Source organism: Penaeus monodon, unplaced genomic scaffold, assembly GCF_015228065.2.
Source record: "Penaeus monodon isolate SGIC_2016 unplaced genomic scaffold, NSTDA_Pmon_1 PmonScaffold_6095, whole genome shotgun sequence".
NCBI lineage: Eukaryota > Metazoa > Arthropoda > Malacostraca > Decapoda > Penaeidae > Penaeus > Penaeus monodon.
The window spans coordinates 1-7,071 of record NW_023661101.1 but is presented as its reverse complement, the minus strand read 5'-3'; the positions used below and the strand labels follow the sequence as shown (position 1 = coordinate 7,071).

At 45.5% G+C, this 7,071-nt stretch overlaps 3 non-coding genes across 3 annotated transcripts; 2 read left to right on the top strand and 1 right to left on the bottom strand.

Moving 5' to 3' along the window:
- The first annotated feature begins 247 nt into the window (after nucleotides 1–247).
- Nucleotides 248–365, top strand: LOC119571381. Its single transcript, XR_005228583.1, has one exon. It is a non-coding gene; the product is annotated as a U5 spliceosomal RNA (small nuclear RNA).
- Nucleotides 366–6,055: 5,690 nt separating this feature from the next.
- LOC119571380 lies at nucleotides 6,056–6,261 on the bottom strand. Its single transcript, XR_005228582.1, has one exon. It is a non-coding gene; the product is annotated as a small nucleolar RNA U3 (small nucleolar RNA).
- A 547-nt stretch (nucleotides 6,262–6,808) lies between these two features.
- Nucleotides 6,809–6,926, top strand: LOC119571382. The gene has a single exon (XR_005228584.1). It is a non-coding gene; the product is annotated as a U5 spliceosomal RNA (small nuclear RNA).
- The last annotated feature ends 145 nt before the right edge of the window (nucleotides 6,927–7,071 follow it).

The window sequence follows — 7,071 nt, the reverse complement described above, 5'->3', positions numbered from 1 at the left end:
AAGGGAAAAATATTCCTCGTCATAAGCGATCTTTCAATTTCTTTTGTTAAGTTCAGTTATGTTCAAACTACCTGGCTTATATATTTGGTTAACGTAAATATCATAACACATTTACTTTTATGCGTGCTAATCCTTATTAAGTAAAATAATAGCGCTTATTTCAAGATACGTCTTTCTTGCCCTTATACACATCGCTCTACGAATCCTCAGTCTACCTTTGTTGGTCAATTCGGTTACCATTTATTTGTAACTCTGGTTTCCCTTCAAAACGCATAAATCTTTCGCCTTTTACTAAAGATTTCCGTGGAGGGGAACAACTCAATGAGTCTTACTCAATTTTTTCTATAGCCCACTTCGGTGGGTTCAAACTCAACTTGAACATAAATATATAATGATTAAATAAAAAATATTCTTATAGTAAGGAGAATGTCTTGATATATATTCAATTATTTTTGGTTTTCAATTATTTTTGGTTAATAGGATTTAACCCTTCCATCCTCGGCTAAAACATGAATTGTTTTTCCATTTATATAAGTTATACATCATTTCCCATCAAAAACGCCAACATTTGGTGTTCGACGCTAAATCACTTAAAGTTACTATATTTTTACACAATTCTCATCTAAGCTTACACTTCATCCTAATTTTCATTTACTTGGTGGTGAAAAGGATTATCTTTATATAGAAATAAAATAAAGTGTAACATTAGCTATGGCTTCAAATTGATTATGTGTGCGAGTGTGTGAGCGCGCGCGCGCGTGCGTGTGTATGTGTGCCTGTGCGTGCGCGCGTGCGTGTGTATGTGTGCCTGTGCCTGTGCGTGTGCGTGTGTATGTGTACATACAATAACACGCTAGTGGTCTACCTACTATATTTACATTTCTGATCTACTCTGAGATAACTCCCACCATATATTATGTGTGTGAACATACACATTTCATTAATCAAATATATGATAATGATAGCATAATCCACCGCGAGAAAACCGTTCATCCGTAACGTTAAAAGCATAGGAAACGAATGACAACCAAAGTGTACTACACATATGTCCACCTTACTATATAGCGGGAACTGCGTATGGGAAATCGTAATTTGTAATTAAAATAACTGTTATTTTTGTGTTCAGAATATTTTGATGAAAAAAATCCTTAAGTGAAGAAAAACATGCACAATTAGATTAATATGCCAAATGTTGCTACTGAAGCTAGTCTCATAAAAGTAAACAACATTTAACTCAATGTCGCCAGGAAAATACTGTGACCTATTTTATTATTGTTATTGTTATTGTTATTGTTAGTTATTATTATTGCTACGCCAGTGGGTCTTTCGGAGACTGTGCGAAACATGTGTTAACATGAAAGGAACCTGGGCAAACATGACGCAGCTGGCTGTGAGCGGAGGAACAAGCCAAGAGACGGAGTTGGGTGCTCCTCCTGTGAAGACCTCGTGTGTGCCCTTGTGACCTGATATAACTTTGTGTTGCCCTGTTATAAGCAGTATCGTGCAGTGTGACATGCTGGTTTCCCCCTGTATTGTGCCTAAAGAAAAGTGTACGGGTAAATAACTTGTGTAAATAAAGGAAAGACTGTCATTTTGTGTTTACTTCGTGCCCTGCCTCGCCACTTGGCGTTTCCTCTCCTGGTGTTCTGGACGCTGTGGTGTTCGGTGCCTCTTGGAGCTGTTCAGTGTTCACGACCCTGTATATAACACGCCGTCTGCCTAGCCTGCTTTGTGTTGGTGGCAGAGAGACGAGCGACCGGCGTAACAAATGGTGGTCAGGAGTGGGATTTGTGATATTTGATCAGTGACGCGCCGATTTATCATGTCGTCCAAAGATGGCGGCAGCCATGAGCGAGAGGAGGCTATGACTGAGGCAGGCACGAGTGAGGTGAAGCCGAGCCAGATGGACCTGATCACTGCCATGCTGGCCGGTATGAGGGAGGAAATGGCACAAAGGGCAGAAGAGCAGGCACAGAGGGCACGCGAGCAGGCGCACCATCTCGTCGAGATGCAGGCAAGGAAGGCAGAGGAACAGTTCTGCCAACTTGTTGAGGTGCTACAGAGCAATCTTGCATCTGTGAAGATGGAAACTCAGCAGTACACCGACAAGGCCTGCAACAGCGTGAAGAGTGAACTGATGGAGGAGGTGCAGACTCTGAAGGGCGAGGTTCAGGCCTGAGGGAGGAAGTGAAGGAGGAAAGGCGGCGTCACGAGGTAGTAACGTGCAAGCAGAGAGGCAGACGAGGTTCTGGCAACAGATGCCAGAGTGTCAGGTTTACTGGGGTCTGCCTGGGGTCCGTGGCAGGAAACCCCCAGGCCTCGCAGCGTCGTGTCGGAGCCAGTGGTCGCTGCAGAAGGCTGGGGACCCATCGGAACCGCTCCCTTGGATATAGGTGGCGGCAAACTCGGACCCGGTCAACCCGCCTCGTCGCCTCCCTCACCCCCTTCCTCCCCCCCGGGCGTGTTAGTTCACGGCACGCGTTCTCCACCCCGCAGCCCCTCGGCCTCCAGACATTCTGTGAAGCGTAAGCTAGTTGAGTACGACGGGAAGGTGGCCTGGGAGGCATATGTCGCCCAATTTGAAATACTGGCATCTGCCCAGGGCTGGAGCCAGGAAGAGAAGGCCCTACAGCTGGTAACAGCGCTAAGGGGCCCCGCGGTGGAAGTGTTGGGGCATCTGCCAGCATCCAACATGCCTCTTACACCAGCGTGGCGGAGGCTTTGAAACGCCGTTTCGGGCACCACCACCAGGCCGAGGAATATCGGGCCCACTTGAAGAAGCGGACTCGTGAGCATGGCGAGACACTGTCCCAGCTGGCGCAGGATGTGGAGGCGCTGGTAAGGAGGTCGTACCCTGCGGCTGCGGAAGATATGATCGTGGTCCTGGCCCGCGATTTCTTTGTTGACGCTTTGCAGGACCAGCAGCTGCAAATCTACATTGAGGAGGCACACCCTGAGGACCTGCAGGTGGCGCTGGCAAGGGCCTTGGAGTTCGAGGCCTTCCTGAAGGCAACCAGTGGCCTAGGGCCAGCTGCTCAGCCCCGCCGTGACTCCGGGCCGGAAGGCTAAGTGGAGAAGGTAGCATTGAGGAAGGTGAGCCCTAGCACTTTCCAAGGCTTGTGTTGGGGCTGCGGAGAGGAAGGGCACAGACGTAGTCAGTGTCAGCGGAGAACACGTCCTCTCAACTGGACGGATTCTGATGCCTTCCAGCAGTGCTGCAAGGACTGTGGTAGGTATGGTCACCATCCGAGTGCATGTCCTAAGGCTAAGGAAGTGGTACAGGCGGAAAACTCGGACAGGCTGGAGAAGGGGGCCGAAACCCAGCCGTCCTCGGTTTCCGGGCCCCGACTTGGGTAAGCTGCCGTCGAACCAGCACGATGCAGGTGGAGGGCTCAATAGATGGGAAGCCATGCCGCCTGACAGTGGACACTGGGGCTGAGAAGACCCTAGTGCGGCCTGATATGTTGGCCACTATGCGACTTCCAGACGCACCACAGAGACTGTGTGCTGTCACGGGGCATTGTGTGCAGCTCAAGGGGCCAGTGGAGGCTCGTATTGGCGTGGGCAGCACGGTGCAGCGGCTGGCGGTGTATGTGGCCGATCTGGACGAGCACTGCTTGCTGGGCCTTGACTACCTGACGCAGAGTAAGGCGTGTGTCGACCTTGGATGGAAGCTGGTGAGAGTGCACGGTGAAGATGTGCCCTTGCTTCCAGAGGTTGGCTGTGCAGAGGTAGTTATGGCTGAGCGACTGCACCTTGCCCCCAGGACAGAGTCTATAATCCGGTGTCGACTGTCAAGAGTGATGCGTGGAGTAGAGGGCCTCGTGGAGCCCATCCAAAACCTGCAGCTGGCTGATGGCGTAGCGGTTGGGTGGAGCCTTGTTGGACCAGGGGAGGGGTTAGTTACAGTTTTAGTAGCTAACTTCTCTGATAAGGACCTGAAGGTGCCAGCTGGTGCAAAGCTGGGCACTTGTGAGGAAGTGGAGCGTCCAGAAGAGTCGTCGGTGAGCGAGGAGTTGGTTGGTGTGGGGCCGTTGCCTGACTTCCTCGAGGACTTGGCGCACCGGCTGTGGCGTTACCATGGGCCAGGAAGCTACTCCTGGGGCCATGGTGAAAAAGAAGATGACGTTAGCCCCAGTAGCGGCGATGAGGACGTGGCAGACGCTGACCGAGATGGGGACGAGCATTTGGACGGTGAGGGCGATGCAGCAGACGTCAATGGTGACCATGAGCCAGGTCTTGGGGCAGAAGATATCCCTCTGGGTGCCACTGCCAATCTACCGCCGCCCACTCCTCCTCCGAGCGACTCAAGAGAGAGCGAAGAAGCCGCGCTGGATGAAAGATTTTTGTGTTCTGAGAACTGATTTTATTTAAATTTCTGTAGTTTGTTTCAGGTTTAGGTATGTCAGAGCAGACGGGTCGTCTGCTTGATAGGGGGGATAGTGCTACGCCTGTGGGTCTTTCGGAGACTGTGCGAAACATGTGTTAACATGAAAGGAACCTGGGCAAACATGACGCAGCTGGCTGTGAGCGGAGGAACAAGCCAAGAGACGGAGTTGGGTGCTCCTCCTGTGAAGACCTCGTGTGTGCCCTTGTGACCTGATATAACTTTGTGTTGCCCTGTTATAAGCAGTATCGTGCAGTGTGACATGCTGGTTTCCCCCTGTATTGTGCCTATAGAAAAGTGTACGGGTAAATAACTTGTGTAAATAAAGGAAAGACTGTCATTTTGTGTTTACTTCGTGCCCTGCCTCGCATCTTGGCGTTTCCTCTCCTGGTGTTCTGGGACGCTGTGGTGTTCGGTGCCTCATTGAGCTGTTCAGTGTTCACGACCCTGTGGATAGCACGCCGTCTGCCTAGCCTGCCTTGTGTTGGTGGCAGAGAGACGAGGCGGTCGGCGTAACATTATTATTATTATTATTATTGCTCTGTAAGTGTTTAGCCACAAAGGAGTCTATTAGTAGACCTTGCGGCCTTACCTGATTTCACCTTTGCTTGAATTTGCGGGAAAAGGGTTTTCTTTACTAATGCTATGAATATCGATGGTGTTAGTTTTTAGTATAGACATTATTATTATGTACTGATCTTGGTACGAACAATATAAAATATTTTCGAAAACAGGGAAAAGGGTAAACAGACGAGATAGGTAGTACTTGCAATTGCCTCATTAGTGACTTGTAACAAGTGTAGCCTTCTATGTGTAAAAAAATAATAATAATAATATAAAAATAAATAATAAAGTAAACTCACAGTGAGCATGGCATGTATCTCCATGCCATGCCCATCGGTTTTGGGTTAAGTAAATGTAACATTACATTTTTCCAAAACATATTACTGATACTTACACCCATATAAGTCAAATTCTTTTCACTACCCAATTCTTTCGTATTGTATATATAGTGGGATATTTTCTGTTTTGTACACCTCCAATGGTTCGAATATTCAGTAGCTAATATCGGAATACAAATCAATACATTTATGCAATGTTGCATAATAATTTACCAGCATAAATAAGAATCGTCAGGCAAGTTTTCTTCTTTGGGGCAAGTTTAAATGAAAGCACTGGGATATATCAAACTGAAAATATTTAAGAGATGCTATACCATTCATTAATTTTGACTTATACAGGTGGGTTTTCCGAGGAATTACTTCCGCATAACGAAATGCAATAAGGGGGATAGCGCGAACGTGGTTGTGGTTGCCATATTTACAGGAAGTAACAGAGGGGTACAGAATTTACAGGTATCTACAAATTGCAGTAGTAATATAATATTCACAATAATAAAAGACGTGGCATGCATAATAATATCAACTGTAGATAAAGAAGTAATGGTATCAGTATGTAATAGTTCTGCTAGTAGCAAGTATCAGTGTCTATATTTATATTTACGAACAAATAGTTGTTTATTAATGAAATTTTCATGTAAACATTTAATACCAAATATTAGTGAAAATTGTTTACTTACATTTTCTGTTCAAGTTTTCTTCTATAAGTGGCAAGCTCTCAGTTTTGTAATTATGTTCTTTTTTTTCCTTGTTAGGAGTTTACTATACTTCCAGACTTGTGGATTGATATCCTCCTCTGAGCATCGGTAAACCGAGTCAGAACGGTCATCAAATCTCTCAAGCACAACACTTGACAGCCGCTTCCCGCTCAGAGGATTACACTAACAGTCCTCATCGTGGCTGAATATATTCCGAGAATCTCGGCGAGAAACCCGGCAATCGCACTATAGTAGTGGTCCTATAAAGTATGATCATGGTTTCGAGTTCGATGTTCATTCACAGACTACTTTTTACTAACAACTTCGTTCTACTACACCGGATTTTCACGCGATATGTTGGTACATGTATGATGCAATATGTGGGCATAGTTTGACCATTTCAAAACTAATAAGCCATAGAGGTGCAACTAAACTAAACCATATCTACTAGGAAAGCATATTTCTTCAGTGATATTTCCAACGAAATTTTAGGTGCATATATATATATTAACTACTCCTAGATGATTTTGTTTTTGAATCCAAAGATTCATGAATCTTTAAAAAAATCGATGTTGATTGTTTATGATAGTAACGGTATTCATATGCGACGTTTCAATTTCAAGTGTTATATCTAATAAGTTAAATCTGCCTGACAATTATACTTGGTTAATTTGAAATCATGATTACACATTTTGCTTTTAAGTGTGCTAATCCTTGTAAGATAAATATCTATTTACTTCACGATAAACCTTTCTTGCTCTTATATTTATCGTTCTAGTATTCCCCAGCCTACCTTTGTTGGTTACTGGGTGACCATTTATACCTAACTCTGGTTTCCCTTCAAAACGCATAAATCTTTCGCCTTTTACTAAAGGTTTCCGTGGAGGGGAACAACTTAGTGTCTTATTCAATTTTATTCTATAGCCCACTTCGGTGGGTTCATTAAAATGATATGTTAAGACTATATACATTTGATCTAATGTATAAGTTCAAGGGGATTCAGTTTCTAATAAACCGTAGATGCCCATTCCATTCAAGCTAGACCCTAAGTCATACACTTCATTTTCATCTAAAACCCCCCCCTCTG